Consider the following 17,691-nt stretch of genomic DNA (forward strand, 5'->3'; position numbering starts at 1 on the left):
GAATGTGGACATAATTAATTTTGGTTCTATAATTTAACCCTAAAATGAGCTTTATGTACTACTAATTAAGATTGATTTTGGTGGTTAAAGGTCCCAATTCGTTTAAGTTAGGTCTCGGGTTCGAGTCTTGACATACACACAAAGTTTTAATTAAGAAAGAATCCACTTAAAGGTACCTGACGAGCCTCGAACCGAGAAATCAGACAAACTATAAAAAAAAAATAGGCTTTAATAATTACACCCATGACCATTAAACTCTTTGGAGATGCTCTGAGAGCATCTCCAACAGACTCTTAGTGCACTCTCTAAAAATAATATAAATAATTGACTCTTAGTGATTTAAGAGTGACTAAGATATACCATCTCCAACAATACTCCTTATATTCACTCTTTATTTATTATTTTATCATTGAAATTATTAATTGTTGTTATATTTACCAATAATGTGAGGAGAGAGACTCATCAATAATAAATTATTAATTAAAAAATGAGTTAAGAGACACTAAGAGGTGGAGATAGACTCTCTATTAATAGAGAGGGTGGAGAAGCTCTTAGTAATTTGAGGAGCCACTAAGAGGCTGTTGGAGTTGATTTTTCATTCTCCCTCCTCAAATTTTAACTTAGCCAACTTAAGAGGCTGTTGGAGATGCTCTCATTTTTATAGGATGATTACTAAACTTCAAAGTGAAACATAAAAGTCACTCAACTTTGCCTACTTTTATATTTATGGTCACTAAATTTCAATTAATACATCAAAATAACTGTTGACCACTTCAAAATGGAAAGGTCTAAGAATTAAAGTTGTTTAGAACCATGAAATCACGTTTTTTATTTTCCAAAACCACCATTTTCAGACCTTTCCCTCTCTAAATATCTACTTTCTTCCTCCTAACTAAATAACACCTAAATGATCTTAAAATGAAAACGCTGAAAAATTAAAGTTGTTTAACATATTATAAATTCTTGAAATTTTCTATTTTGAGTTCAGCAATGGTCATTTTTAAGCATTAATCGAAGTTTAGTGGCCATATATTAGAAAGTATAAAATTGATTGATTTTTATGTTACATTTTGAAGTTTAGTTTATAACTCGAAAATAAGTAGACCATTTTGAGGGGTTATTTGTTCCAAATAAGTAAGTTGAGGGGTTACTTGTTAAAAGTATAAGTACGGGGTCAATTGCAGTATTGGACCAACTTGAGGGGCTGGAAGGGTATTAAACCATTAATAAAAGAAATACATATAACAATTAATTAATTAATTACATTTAAGCTAGAGTTTGGATAAATATTTTACTTGTATCCGTTAGTTTTTTAATTCTTCCTCTTATTCCACGCATAATAAAATTATTTTTATAATTTATATAATTATAATTATTTTGTTTTATTCTGTTATCAAATTATAAATATTAGATTTAAAAGGTGGGAATCTAAACCATACGATTGTTTTAATCACCACCATACGATTTGTATAAATTAAATTTTAGGTATTAATTACTGTCAATTTGTATAAATTGAATTTTAGGTATTAAGTTAATTACTGATTCAAAATTTTCATAAATTAGTTCAGTTTTAACAAGACAATATTAAAAAAAATACAGTTTAATTTTGAACAAATCAACATATAAAAAACAATAATTCAATAAAGAAAAATATATATATTAAAAATAAACATAAATAAAAAAAATTAAATATTTTTTTGGAAAGAAAGTTTGGGAGAAAATGAAGAGTCAAATTCCAACTAGTTTGGCACCTCTAACAAAGCGTCGGAATTAACCAACCCAAATTTATTTAAAAAAATTAGAATAAAGTAATAAACAATATAATAAAATTGGTCATTCCATTTTTATTCCTATTTAGCTTTTTTCAAATAATTAATACCTTACAAACAAACATCAAATACTCACGTAGAATCTTTTCAAAATAAATTAATTAACACACAATTTACATAAAATCAAATAGCAAGTTAAATTAAGTACATTTTGGACTTATCAGTATGCCACCAATTGATCGAGTCGCTATTAGACTAAATTTGCGAAACATTCTCGTATTGTTTACTCTCAGGTTAATGTTTTTTTTTTTTTGAAACACTCTCAGGTTAATGTGAGAAACGATGAATGACATTGAGAAAATGCACTATAAACAAATAAGTCAATCCTTTCGAACCTTCTAAGAGCATCTCCAATAAAGTATAATGAACCACTCAATATACTTCTTTATTAAACTCTCTCCCATTGGAGTGAGTTTAATATATTGGGCATTTATCAACCACTTATTGAGCTTTTGATTATTTATATTTTTATATATTTTTATTTTTAAAATAATATGATTGGTTTAATTAATTGGTGGATCCATTATGATTGGTTTAATTAATTAGTGGGTCATTTGTAATTGATGGATCTATTATGATTGAGTGGTTATACAGTTAAACCTCGATAAATGAATGTTCGATAAAGTAATAACCTCGTTTATATAATAAATTCGTTCGGTCCCGACTTGGGCCAATGGACTAAAGTAATAACCTCGCTAAATGCATTAAGTAATAAAAATATTTAAATCCTTAAGGGCCCAATGAAAATATAAATTAACCAAAACCTTTCAATCAATCAACTAGAAGTCATTTCTTCTGAAAAATGCATCTATAGTTGATTGTTTTTTCTTTCCACCTAAACCAAAATGAACACCATCATTAACTTTTTGTAGTGCAAATACAACTTCTTGTATATTTTGCTCATGTTGTAGCAAGTAGTTGTTTAAGGTGACTATTGCTTGAAATGCCTCTTTTGACGATACATTTGCGACAACGCAACTATCATCTGGCGCTTGATCATTTCCATCATCATTGTTCATTATTAACTAGATAATTTCTTCGTCTGTAGCGATTCCATAACTGCATCATTCTCGTTAGGATAGTTCCACATACAATATATGCATTTTACAATGAAAAATTATCTATAAAATAATAAATATTGATTTGTCGATAAATGAATAATTTATTCATTTATCGATAAATAAATAATCTTGCTTAATGAATATTTTTTCCAGTCCCCAGAATATGCATTTATTGAGGTTTTACTGTAGAATTTAACCATTGGAGATGCTCTAAGAAACTGTATTCCATTTAGCATCGAACAAGATCACAACAAAATTCGAATCACATTCCAACCAAAGCGTCTCTCAATCATTATCCCAAGCCCAAATGTATAGAAAAAATGTCACCTTTTTTCAAAAATTCATACGCAAAAGAAATTGGGAATTGCAAAAGAAACAACTTTAGGGTGAGAGGCGGGTTGAACCAGAGTCACTGAAATTGGAGGGATTAGACATTTCGGGGCTACATTAGAAGTACCGGTTTTAGAATGCATAAATGGAGATCTCAGGGAAAAGATATGAGGCATCGAAACTGAGCAGCCCCCGCCCTACCATGCTGGCCGCACTTAAAATAAATTGATGTCAATTCCTATGTGTTTCCCCTATAGTTATGTTGGGACTAACTAAGAAGGATCAACATAGAGAAAGTTCCAGCAAGAGAAAGAGCCTGAGAATGGAGCTCAGTTAGCGCGACCCGTGAGAAACAGAACAAGCTGGACAAAAACGTGGGTAAAAACATGGGTAGTTCAGGACATGGGGTCAATCCGCAAAAGGAACCAGAGCCCGTTGCATAGAGAGAGAGCCAATGAAGAGAACGTGGGATAGTGGGAAGAGAATGTGGGTGCAGCAGTTACCAGAACCACCAAGCAGTATTTAAGAGAGAAAATAAAGAGAAAGAGAGATCCAAATGAACCAATTCAACAACAATGAAATCAAATCAAATCAAACCTTAATGGAATTAAAACAATTCTCACATTACGAACTCTAGCTATTCTACATCCATAGTTTGTTCATCATAATCTTACTTTCAATTTGTAAGCTCTAGCTCTAGTCTTTCAGTTCGATCAATATAAACATCTCAATTCAATTCAAGTTCACGTTTCTCTTTTTAGATTCTTTCTCTTGCAATATCTTAGTGTAGTCATAACCAGTCTTCTAGGTTCTACTACGAACTTTAAGCGTTTTATGTCCTTTAAGCTTTTTACACTCTTGTTTGATAGAAGTTAGATCTTAGTTATTAGCTCTTTTTGTAGTTTTTCAACAAAGCTACTGGTACGCTCGCAATCTGATCCAATCCACACCAAAAAGGCACGAAACATTATGTTAAAATTATTAGGGCCGGAATAAAGCCGGGTTGAGGTTTGCCTGCTTAGGCTCAGCTTGTTAGAAAATTAACGAGCACGAGCTTAAACTCAACATCTTGTTTGTAAGAAGCTCATTAATTATGTTCATGAATTTCACTTGTGAACAACGCATTAATTATGTTAATTTGAAATTTCTTTAACACAAAACTATATAGTTTCAAAACCTACAATATTAAAGTTTACACAAAATTACGTTATTTTATATTTTCTCCATTTTTGAAAATAATATTACTAAAATAATAATTGAACCAAACTTGCTCATAAACGTGTTTAGTAACATTATAATCAAACTTATTCATTATCTTATTTATGAACCTATAATAGAGCGTGCTGGCAACCTTTCAACTCGAGTTTTGATGTGTTCAAACTCAACTCGTTTATAAATCGTATCGAATACGATCGAGCTTTTATTGAACCGCTAACGAGCGACTCGGCTCATTTAGTCCCTAGTACTTTGTACTCAAATCACACTCTCCCTACTCTACTCTCCATTAATCTCACTTTCCCTAATGTACCATAAAGTTTGGGGTTTGGAGTACTTTTTAACTAAATAATTCATTAATCCTTACATTTTTAAGCAACACACTAATTAATCCTTTGTTTTGAAATATCCAGTATAAGATCTTTACCTTTTGTCACTATTAACTATTTGGTCCTTTTATCTATTTCTTTTAGAGTTTCAACCAAACATATCTTAGCTTTCAGGACAAACCGTAGTGCGATAGAAAATGATCATTCTGTTATTTTATGTTTGCCTGTTTATATCGAATATAACAGTTAAAAATCTAAAAAAAATAGATAAGAAGACCAAAAAGTTAACATTGACAAAAGATAGAAACCTTATAATGTGTTTTTCAAAATAGGGGACTAAATAACATATTAGGTAAAAAGAGAGGACTCATGAATTATTTACCAATTCTTTTATCATCTTTTTTTTATTATTATTATTATTAGTGTAAAAATACCTTTAACATTGACAGCTAAAAGTAATTTTACTCCTAACTTTTAAAATAGGGTAATTTTACCCATGATGTTAAGTTAGATCAATTTCAGAAATCATTATAAAAAGAACCTATCAACTGGTTTGATAAAACGTTTATTTAATTACGAGTTGGTTTGATAAAAACATTAGTTATTTCAAGTTCGTAAATTTTTTTAACTTTGAACTATATAATTAATTGGGTTGATTTATATTATATAATTACAAAAACTATTTTTGATATTTTATTATTGGTATTATTTACGAGAATAATGACAAGTTAAATATTGACTAAATTACTCTTATATTAATTAGTCAAGGAAACGTAAATTACTAATATGGTAGAACTACGTAGCTTTATTTCCCGATTTAAATATTAAAAGATGATTCGGGATACATAGAAAGCTTGATAGAATTATTAGGAAATTGGATTAAGTAGGTCGATTTGCCTTTTAGTAAGAAGATAAATTAATAAACTTTTACAGTTAATAAATGATGGGTCGAATTCGAAGCAAAAAGATTTGTAGTTTAGTCTATCAGGCGTTCGCCATCTTGTTTCCCGTCGTACCCGATGTCATTTAGGGTCCAGTTTGACATTAATTCATCCAAAAAATGCTATGTTATTTAAATATTATTTTAAGATAAATTGATCGCGGATTGCTATGTGAATATTATTAGGATCGTAATCGAGCCGAGTTGAACTTTAGTCAGCTTATGCTCGCTCATCAGAAAATTAACGAGCTCGAGCTCAACACCTTGTTCAGGAAAAGTTCATTGATTATGTTCATGAAATTTACTTGTGAACAACTCAATAATTATGTTCAGTTGAATTGTTTTTTTTTTTTTACAAAAACCTATATAGTTTTAAAACCTACAAAACTAAAGTTTATATAGAATTACAAAAATATAAAATAAAGTAATTTTGTGTAAACTTTAATTTTGTAAGTTTTGTTATTACGTAGTTTTGTGCTAAAGAAATTTCAAATTAACATAATTAATGTGTTGTTCACAAGTGAAGTTCATCAATATAACTAACGAGCTTCTCACAAACAAAATGTTGAGTTTGAGCTCGTGCTTGTTAATTTTCTAACAAGTTGAGCCTAAGCAAGCAAGCCTTAACCCGACTCTATTCCGGCCTTAGTAATTTTAACATAGGAATTGACGTCAATTTATTTTAAGTGCGGCCAGCATGGTAGGGCAGGGCTGCTCAGTTTCGATGCTCATATCTTTTCCCTGAGATTTCCATTTCGTACTCTAAAACCGTTATTTCTAACGAGCCACGAAAGGTCTGATCCCTCATGTTTCAACGACGGAGGTTGAACCCGCCTCTGACTCTAAATTTGTCTCTTTCGCATTCCCAATTTATTTTGTTTATGCTGTTTTTGAAGAATTAAAAGGTGCCACTTTTGCGATACAATGTGCTTGGGATAATGATTGTCGTAAGCTTTGGTTGGAGTATGATTCGAGTTGTGTTGTGAGCTTGTTTAGACCTAAATAAAAAATGGTTCCTTGGACAGTTCGAAAGGATTGACTTATTTGTTTGTAACTCATTTCCTCAATGGCATTCATCGTTTTTCACATTATCCTGAGAGTAAACAGTATGAGAATGCTTTCGCTAATTTTAGTCTAATAGCGACAGGATCAATTGGTGGCATACTATCCTAGTTTTTGTTCTCTTTAGTTAGCGATGATTCTTTTGGAATGACCAATTTTGTTTTATCGAGAAACAAATAGTAAGACCATATTCTTTATTACTTAATTTCAGTAACAATCAGTTCAGTTTAGTTCAGTTCAGTTCAATTCAGTTCAGTTCAGCATTCAATTTCAGCATCAAGTAATTTATCATTATTTATTATAATTATTTATATATATATTATTATTATTATTATTATTTGTCTATAATTTATCATTATTTATTATTATTGTTATTATCATTTATCTATAATTTATCATTATCTATAAATTAGATAAAAGTCAAGAAATGGTAGTTTATTAAAGTATACATCGTTCAATAAAAAATGACGCACGTGTGATGTGTAGATGACAAGATTCATGGCCGAGAAGACAGTTTGATTAATTATTTCTCAAATTTACCCAATTTATCAATGTTAGGGATAAAATTGCACCATTTTAGAGATTAGGGGTAAAATTACTCTTGACCCAAAATGTTAGGAGTGTTTTTTGCACCTTACCCAGTAATTGTAATAAAAAGTTAAGAGTTTGTATTCATATAAAAATTTGTATTTAATTTCATAGGTTTTAAATTGTATGTAAATTTGTGTTTGTATGTAATTTGTGTTTTTAATTTAAATTAGATTCATTTTTATTTAATTTCATAGGCTTTTATCGAGCCGAGCTTTTATTTGATATTCAATTTAGTTTTATCTTTAATAATATATTTATTTATTATTGTTATTATTATTATTATTATAAGCTTATTAATGTCCAATATTATCATTAAAAGTATTTTAAAGTCTAATATCATCATTATTGTTAAGTTCGGTAGCATTCAGTTATTTAGTAGCATTCAGTTCAGTTTAGTTAAATTCAGTTCAGTTTTTTTCAACGATAAAGAACAGAGCCTAATTCTTATATGGAAGAGAAAAGAAATTACCATATATAATAGTAAACAATTGATAATAATAACAACAACTCAACATTTTCGTCATTAAAAAATTCTAATCGAACATGATAAGATGCACGATTTCGCTCGTGCCTACCACTCCAACCAACAACTTCAGTTCGATTTGGAAAACTTATACACATGAATATGCAAGATACGTAGGAATTTGAAATCCCTGAAACCCGTTAAATTTGGTAGCACCAAGCACCCATGTTGTAAAACACAAGTAAATCGCCGGTGTTCATCTCTGACAGCTTGCACTCGCTCACCACTACGTCTAACGAATCACAAGTAGGTCCAAAAATGGTGGATGAAATCACTAAATCTTCTTCATCGTCTTCTTCATAGTTCTTCAATGGCTTAAACACCATAGAAAAATAATCATACGTTGAAGTGTTAAATGAACCATAAATCCCGTCATCAATCCAGTACTGAATTTTCTCTCCTCTCACCCTTTTCCCTATCACATTCGTCGCCATTGTGAAAGCCGTCTCACAGAAGAATCTTCCCGACTCCGCAATCACTTTTAGCGACGGTATATCATGGAAGAATTCCTCAATTGATTCGTTTATAACTTTCACTATCTCGTCGAACAATTGGTTCTCCTTGAATCCTTCGCCAATGTCGAGAATATGCATTACTGGCATTTCTAATTGAGTTGCATCATCAAATGCGTGCCTCGCTGCGACGATGGCTCTACGGTAGATATCTGCTTCTATTGCTTTTGAACCGACGTGGAAGGAAACACCGACGACTCTCATACCAAGATGACACGCATGTTTTAGCAACGGAATAATTTCATCGGTAGAAGCATCGTATTTGGTCCCGAGGGGACACCAGGAAGTGGTGTCATTCGGGACTTTAATCCGCAGCAGCAGCTCCAATTCCGTGTGCCATTTCTTCATCTTGTCAATCTCTTCTTTCGAATCGAACACTGTCAGATTCACCCCAGTTCTAGCTGCATACTTGATATGAGAGACCTATTTATAAAGATGTCAATTTTTAACACGATAACGTAAATTATAGAGACAACTTGTTTGAAACAATAAGTTTGACACAATTATAATTTTTGGCATTTTTTATATCATATTTACTCTAGGTAAAATTACACTCGTATCTACTCAACTTAAGCCTTACTTTTCTTTTATTACTCTTTACTTTCAAAAAGGGATATACAAGTCTTTAAACTTTGTCACTTACTATCATACAAGTCTCGTTAAAATTGTTGAACCGTCCCTATTTTCGATTATCCAAATCACTATTTTCGAAGCTTTTTTTTTATAAACAATCATTTTCTTTCTCTCTCCTAACCAAACACCACTTAAATGAATCAAAACAAAAAATGTTGAAAAATGAAAGCTTCTTGTAATATTATTCCACTAACTCCATAACCAATGGTTATTTATTATTGGAGTTGTCAGTGGCAGATGCGAGGGGGTCAAAGGGCATCCCCCCTCACCCCCTAAAAAAAACAGTCTAAAAAGAAGGGTTAAAGTGCAAAAATATCCCTAACATTTTGGATCAGGAGCAATTTTACCCCTAACGTTTAAAATTGTACAATTTTATCTCTAATGTTGGAAGCCAAAAGCAGCTTTACCCCTAACGTTGATAAATTGGGTCAATTTGAGAAATAATTCATCAAATTGTCTTCTCAGTCATGAATCTTGTCATCTACACTTCACACATGCGTTATTTTATCAATAACAAATCACAAACATATGTTGGGATGTGAAAACAATATTAAAAATATACTGTCTTTTGTACGAATTGGACAAAAAAAATTCAAAAAATTCACCGAATTTATAAATACTAATCTCCAATTTTATTATTAAATTACAAAAAAACATTATATCATTTTTTTAGAACAAATTGATATGCAATTGGTGCAAAATAAAGAAAAAAAAAATGATTATATGTTATAATAGTGTCTGAAATTGATCTAATTTATCAACGTTAAAGGTAAAATTGCTCTTGACTACAAACATTAGGGGTAAAATTGCACTATTTTAGACGTTAGGGATAAAATTGCTCCTGACCCAAAACGTTAAAGCTATGTTTACTCTTGGCTACAAACATTAGTCTAAAAAAAATATAAATTGCGAGACCATATGAAAGATATAAATCATATAACACGATTACCGTTTTGACACCCCTACCTGTTTGATGGGATTGGCATAAACAATCCTGTCTGTGGAAACACCAAGGGCAAGAATCGTCTCAATTTCAACCTCGCTAGCGCAGTCGAAGTTGACTCCGAGTTTTGCTAGAGCAAGTAGCAGGGCGGGGTCAGGGTTGCATTTCATAGCATAAAACGGGGTCACATTGGGTAGGGATTGGTTCCATTTTTCCATGAGTTTCAGAACCGCTGCTAAATCAAGAATGTAGAAAGGTTCAGGTTGTTCTTGATTATTAGAAATGGATCTGATCATACTGTTCAGGTCACTCCGACCGGAAATTTTGACAATTCCTTTCGATCCGGCAGCTTCAGGTATAACTTTCAGGGCATTGATATCAACTAGATTGAAACCCATTTGGAAAAGAAATTTTGAGAGATGCAAAAGAATTGGTTTGGTTCTTGTTTTCTTCTATCAACCATATATATATACATATTAGTACTTGTAATGTTTAATGGGTAAATTACACTCATAGCCATTGAACTTTAGTCATTTTCATATTATGACCATTAAACTTCAAAACGTAACATAAAAGTCACTCAAGTGCATACTTTATTATAGCTACTAAATTTTAACTAACGTTTCAAATGACCGATAACGATCTCAAAATAAAAATATTCAAGAATTGAAGTTGTTTAGGACGATATTTATCATGAAACCAGATTTTTTATTTTCCAAAATCACATTTTCCGAAACTTCTTTCTTTAAAATTTCACTTTCTTTTTATAACCAAACAACACATGGATGACTTTAAAACGAAAATTTTGAAAAATTAAAGTTATTTATAATATTATCAATTCTTAGAATGTTATATTTTAATGTCGTCAACGGTTATTTTGAGGCATTAAATGAAGTGTAGTGGCTATAATATTAGAAAGTGTAACGTTCAATGGCTCTTATGTTACGTTTTGAAATTTACTAATTATACCGTAAAAATGAGTAAAGTTCAGTGACCATATATGCAATTTACCCAATATTAATTGCACAAGCCGCTAAGTACGAAGAGTTGTATTTTTTTTTTTTTGGGAGTAAATTACACTAATTAAGTTTAATTCAATGAACTTTGGTGATGTGTAAAATTGAGTGATTTTTATGTAATATTTTAAAATCTAATGATCATTACTGTAAAAATGAATAAAAATAAACTTACTTAGAACGTTAGTTTTAAATTTATACCATTTCATAACATTAAAATTAAATTTATTCTTTATCTGTATATATATACATACATATATATATATATATATATATATATATATATATATATGAACACAACAATTTTTAATAGAAAACGAATATTATTTTAATAAAAAATGATAAGGTACAAATGTGCCTTCTATGGTTATTTTGTTTTTGACAAAGTACCATTATTTGGTGTGTTTTCACCATTGGATGATGGAGCATAAAATTAATCAAATGGTGAAAACACACAAAATAAGGTTTACTTTGTAAAAAACAAAGTAAGCATAGCTTTTACCAGGTACAAAAGCTATTTCTTTTTCCAACATTAATAGGAGAAAATTTTCAATGCCAGGACGATTTATAATTTATTACTTGAAAAAACAAATGTTAAATTAAATATAATTTAATAGTAAAAAAATAAGGTATAAAATTACTTATAATATTGACAGTCATGAGTAATTTTACCTCTAATTTCTGAAATAATGCAATTTTAACTATAATATTGGCAGTAATAGCAAATTTTCTCCTAACGTTAGCCAGTTATGCAATTTGACAAATAATTTGCCAAAATATCTCAATCATTAATCATATTATTTTCATTTCACATATGTAATAGATCACAACTGTATGAATAAACGTGAATTTACTAAAGTTAGGAGTAAATTGTAAAATTTTAAATATTAAAGATAAAATTGCTCCTGATAATCACATTACAGTATTTTTGCACCTTATTTCTAAACAAACTAAATCTTATAATCACGTATTTCAAGAAAAATAATGACCATAAATAAATCAGTTTTAATTGCCAATCCGGTACTAGGTCGATTGTTTACTTTTCCTCTACCAATAATTCACAAGTACTGTTGAAAATATTTCATGGTTCAAACAAATCACAATAAAATGCTTATATTCTATTAAACCAAAACACATTAATTGATCCTATCAAAGAATTTGATTACAATAATAATGTTAATAATATCAACAAAAGTCACGTTTAAATTAACAATGAGGTTTAGAATAGCCTGTAGATATGTAGATTGAAGCACGTTGAATTGTGTTGTCCTTTGAGAGAAAACGGTCCGTCTGCACCGAGTAATTATCAACCACGTCCCTCTCGCAAGGTACACTTCAATCTGCTAAAATTCTTATGTGCGACTAAGAATTTACCGAACCGATTATTCTCAATATGCTCAAATAATAATAATTAAAATAGAGAAATAACATAACGGCTTATTTAGACAATAGCCACAAAAATGAAGTTTCTTTAACTGACGTTGAGCAAAAAATTGTATTTCAATTTGTTGAAAACAAGAGTTATTTATGGTAGATTTTCATAACAGTTACAAGCATAAAACTTGGAAAATAAGTAGGAGAAAGAATAGGCACTAAACTAAAGAATAGAAACTAACTTTTACTAAGTCAAAATATTATAAATAATAATAATAAATAATAAATTTTAATCACAAAATTCCAACAAGTACAAGTCCTCGGGTTACACACTTAAAAGGTGTTAATTGAAAAAATAATTTTCCATATAAAAAAAAAGGTTAAGAAATATTTCTCACTAAGAGGTTGTTTTTAACCCATGGTTAAAAATAGTTCCACGAACAATTTTTTTTTTATATATATAAAAATATTAATATATTAAATAAATTAAAAATATTTATGTATATATATTTTTTTATAATAAGTATTCATTAAAACTTCCATTTTAAAAGATTAGATATTAGTTTTTTATTTTCATAAATTAATTTGGATTGTGATTAAATGTATATTTAGTTCCCGCCTTTTTACGTAACATACTATTTAGTCACTCTATTTTAAGCTTCAGAACAGCAACCACGAGACGGTTGTCCTCGGACGACAGCTTATCTATCGTTCATGGACAACATCGCTCCTGGGACTCGCCACGGGCGGCAACTACGTCTCGTGGAAGTAGAAAGTCCTCGGACAGTCTGCTACGGAAGGCACAGGCGCGGGCTAGGCCATGGCGAATCCAAATTTGTTTTCATTTGGATTTCATGGGACAGAAATATGGGTCCAAATTCCGTTTAATTATTAAACGTATTTTAATTAAAATTAATCAGTATTTTTTTGTATTTTACTCTAACAATAATATAGTTGCTAACTATTTTGTTCTCTAATTGTCTTAAAAGTTTGATCTTTATTTGATTTTTTTCGATAAAAATTTAATATTAATTTATAAAAAAGTAGAATATAAAACTAACGACCTAGAGCCTCTAAAATATAGGTGTTGCCCCTGCTTGTGGATAATGTCAATTTCATAACCTTGTCCGTTAGAGTAATTGGACGGAATGTGTAATTCAATATATAAACGGTTAATGTTATAATAGCCACGATATTATTTTTTTAACAGAAATCCTATTTGCAAGTTTTTAAACCATGGTACCGTGTTTACAAAAAGGTTAAACCTTAGTCTTTTTTGTATTTTACTCTAACAATAATATAGTTGCTAACTGTTTCGTTCTTTGCAAATTGTCCTAAAAGTTTGATCTTTATTTGGTTTTTCTTGGTTCAGTCAAAAATTAATTTTAATTTATAAAAAGATAGAATATAAAAGCGGCCTCTGACCTCTAAAATACTGGAGCCGCACATACTTGCGGATAATGTCAATTTCATAGCCTTATCCTTTAGGGTAATTCAAAAAATAAACGAGTAATGTTAATTTCATAAACTTACTCGTTAGAATAATTGGATGGAGTGAGTAATTCAAAAAATAAATACCGTAGTACCTTACAAAATATAAAATTCATAACATATACTAAATATATAGGCAAAATACTATTTGGATCCTTAAACTGAAGTTTGAAAGTCAATTAGGAACTTAAACTATCAAAATCATCAATCAAATCCCTAAACTAAGTAAAAATTATCAATTAAATCCTCATCCTAAGAAAAAATCATCAATTGAGTCCTCATCTAAAATCATTCGATTGAACATTTTTAGAATCTTTTCCCCAAATCCATTTTGAGCCAATACAAAGATCATTACAGTCCATGTCAAATAGTCACAGTTTCTCAATTTAGGATAGCATAAGGACTCAATTGATAATTTTTACTTGGTTCAGGGGCTTAATTGATGATTTTGATAGTTTAAGATCTTAATTGACTTTGAAGTTTTTTTGTTTTTTTGAACCATTTTAACTTTGAAGTTTTAGTTTAGAATGAGTGTTATGCCAAATATATAATATAAAAATATTTTGTAATAATAAAAAAATTATGATAGTAGATAAAGCATTGTAATAGAACTGGTTTTAACTAAAGGTTAAAAACAGCCCTTTCAGATAAATAATTTTTAACTATACCTGGTTGTTTGTTAGACATATTTGTGAGATTTTTATTTTTATTTTTTATTTTTATTTTTTTTTTCTTAACAATGATGAGTATCTTTTAATTTAACACTATAAAAATAACTGTTAACCACCTCAAATAAAAAAAATTCAAGAATTAAAATTTGTTTGTACCAATTTATTAGAGAATCAAAATTTTTATTTTTCAAAATCTTCATTTTCGGAGTTTTCTCTCTCTAAATATTTATTTTCTCTTTCCCTACCAAACAACATCTAAATGACCTCAAAATAAAAGGTTAAAAAATTAAAGTTGTTTAAAATATCCTCAAGTTTTGAGGTTGTCAATGGTCATTTTAATTTTGATGTTCTTGTTTTTAGAAAAGTGAAAATTCAAAGTCATCTCCTGGTTGCAAAAAAAAAAAACCATCACTTTTTAAAAAAAAAAATTCTACAGATACTTGTTTGATAAGACGTCAAAATATAAGATTTTTTTTGGACATTTGAATTTATCAATTTTGTAAATCTAGCACTTTTATTTGTTGATATGACATGAGATGTGGTTAGTTGGAAGTTTGACTTTGAGGTGCTATGTCAACGTTAAAAGCTGCCAAATCAACAAAAAAAAAAATGGAGTCGAAGGTTCAAAATTGCAACTTCAGGCATGTAGTAAATCTAATAATAAGCTCACAAACGGTAAAACGTGACAAGTGTAGATATATAATTATGTATTAAGCAATGCGGCAATGTTATACACATGAATATGCAAGGTAAGTAGGAATTTCAAATCTCTTAAACCCGTTGAATTTGGTAGTAGCAGCAGCAGTATAAGCACCCATATTGTAGACACAAGCAAATCGTCGGTGTACATCGATTGATTCGTTTACAGTTCTGGTTATCTCGTCGAACAATTGGTTAATCTTTTGTTTAGTCCTCTATTTTGAAAAACATATTATAAAGTCTATATCTTTTGTTAATAACCTTTTGGTGCTTCTATCTATTTTTTTTAGATTTTTAACTATTATATTCTGTGTAAACAGTCAGATATAAAAATAACCGAGTAATATGGTCTTTTTGTATCGCACTACATTGTCCTAGAACCTAACATGTTTTTTTTTTTGGTTAAAAATCTAAAAGAAATAGAGAAAAAATAATCAAAAGATTAACAGTAGTAAAAGATAAGGACTTTATAATGTATTTTTTTAAATAAAGAGATTAAATAATGTATTGCAGTAAAGATATAGGGACTAATAAATTATTTAGGGTCCGTTTGTTTCATTTGTTCCTGTTTGTTGTTTGCTATTTGTTGTTAGTTCTTTATTGTTGCGGCAGTAGATATTAGTTGTTTTTTTGGGTACATTACATCAATGGCCACTGAACTTTACCCATTTTAATATTGTGGCCACTGAATTTCAATTTTTAACGGTACGGTCACTAAACTTTACACGTTTTTAACACCGGTGGCCACTCAACTTTAACCAAGTCCTCAAAATGACCGTTAACGACCTCAAAATGAAAATATTAAAGAATTAAAGTTGTTGAGAACGACATTTATCATGAAACCACATTTTTTATTTTCCAAAATCACCTTTTTTGGAGCTTTCTCTCTCTAAAAATTCACCATCTCTCCTAACCAAACAACACCTAAATGACCTCAAAATGAAAATTTTCAAGAATTAAAGTTTCTTAGAATATCATTAACTCCTCGATTTTTTTATTTGCAGACTGTCAGCGGTCGTTTTGAGGCGTTGAGTGGTCATCGGTGTTAAAAAGTGTAAAGTTCAGTGGCCATACTGTTAAGAATTGAAGTTCAGTGACCACAATGTTAAATGGGTAAAGTTCAGTGGTCATAGATGTAATTTCCTCGTTGTTTTTTCTGAAGAAAAAAAACAGTTGTTTCAGAATTTTACTCTTTACGTATAATTTTAACGACTGGTGGTTAAACAGTATTTTTTAATAATAACCCGGTGTGAACCGGGTTCACCGGTTCCCGGTTTAACCACCGGTCAAACCAGTCCGCTGCCGGGTCACACTGGTTTTCAAAGGGTCGATTAACCCAGTCAAGTTCGGACCGGACTTCCTACCGATTTCCGGTCGAACTAAACGGTCCGGTCCGGGCTTGATAACATTGCTAAAAAGTACTCCAAACCCCAAACTTGTGCTCGGCGGAATAGAAGGTAGAGTAGCTTTAGTGAGAGTACATTAGGGAGAGTGGGATTAATGGAGAGTAGAGTAGAGAGAGTGTGATTTACAGTACAAAGTACTCTAGAGACTAAATGTAGGAAAAGTTAAGTGACAATATAATTTTTAAGACCCTAAATGAGCCGAGCCGTTCATTAGCGGCTTGATAAAAAATCGATCATACTCGGTCCGATTTATAAACGAGTCAAGTTTGAACACAACGAAACTCGGTTCGAAGAGTCGTCAGCACGTTCGATTATAGGTTCATGAATGAGCTAATGAATAACTTCGATTATAATGTCCCTGAACACGATTGTAAGCAAGCTTGGTTCAATTGTTATTTTAATAATATTATTTAGAAAACATAAAATAACGTAATTTTTTTTGTAAACTTTAATTTTGTAGGTTTTAAACTACATAGTTTTGTGTTAAAAAAAATTCAAATTAACATAATTAATGAGTTGTTCACGAATGAAATTCATGAACATAATTAACGAGCTTCTCTTGAGTTTGAGCTCGTGCTCGTTAATTTTCTAACAAGCTGAGCATAAACAGGCAGGGCCGTCTTAAACATTTTTGGGGCCCTGTGCTAAATGAAAAAAGGTCAAATTCATTAAAAAAAATTAATACTTTCATATAATAATACTGTTTCTACAAATTGAAACACCAAACTACTTTTAATTTTGATTAAAAAAAATACCGTTAACTTAATTTTTAACATAATAAATATAATAAAAATAATAAAATTAGATATTGTATAATAATAATAATAAAATTGGACTCCTTAAGATTTTTAGAGCGTTAATTTTATGGATAAGTTAACATTCACTTAATTTTTCACATAATAATTAATAACAATAATTTATTTAGATTTGTATAATAAAAAAATTGGGCCCCTTAAATTTGAGGCCTCATACGGAAGAGCTCCTTGTACATCCTTCTCCTACTCCCCTGTAAACAGGCTAGCCTCAACTCGATTCTATTTCGGCCCTAATAATTTTAACATAGGAA

General features: G+C 30.1%; 1 pseudogene; it reads right to left on the reverse strand.

The window, feature by feature from the left end:
- Positions 1–7,843: 7,843 nt before the first annotated feature.
- On the reverse strand, positions 7,844–10,393 carry LOC136230606 (ornithine decarboxylase-like; annotated as a pseudogene).
- Positions 10,394–17,691: the final 7,298 nt, after the last annotated feature.

This window comes from Euphorbia lathyris, chromosome 5 (genome assembly GCF_963576675.1).
Source record: "Euphorbia lathyris chromosome 5, ddEupLath1.1, whole genome shotgun sequence".
NCBI classification, from domain to species: domain Eukaryota; kingdom Viridiplantae; phylum Streptophyta; class Magnoliopsida; order Malpighiales; family Euphorbiaceae; genus Euphorbia; species Euphorbia lathyris.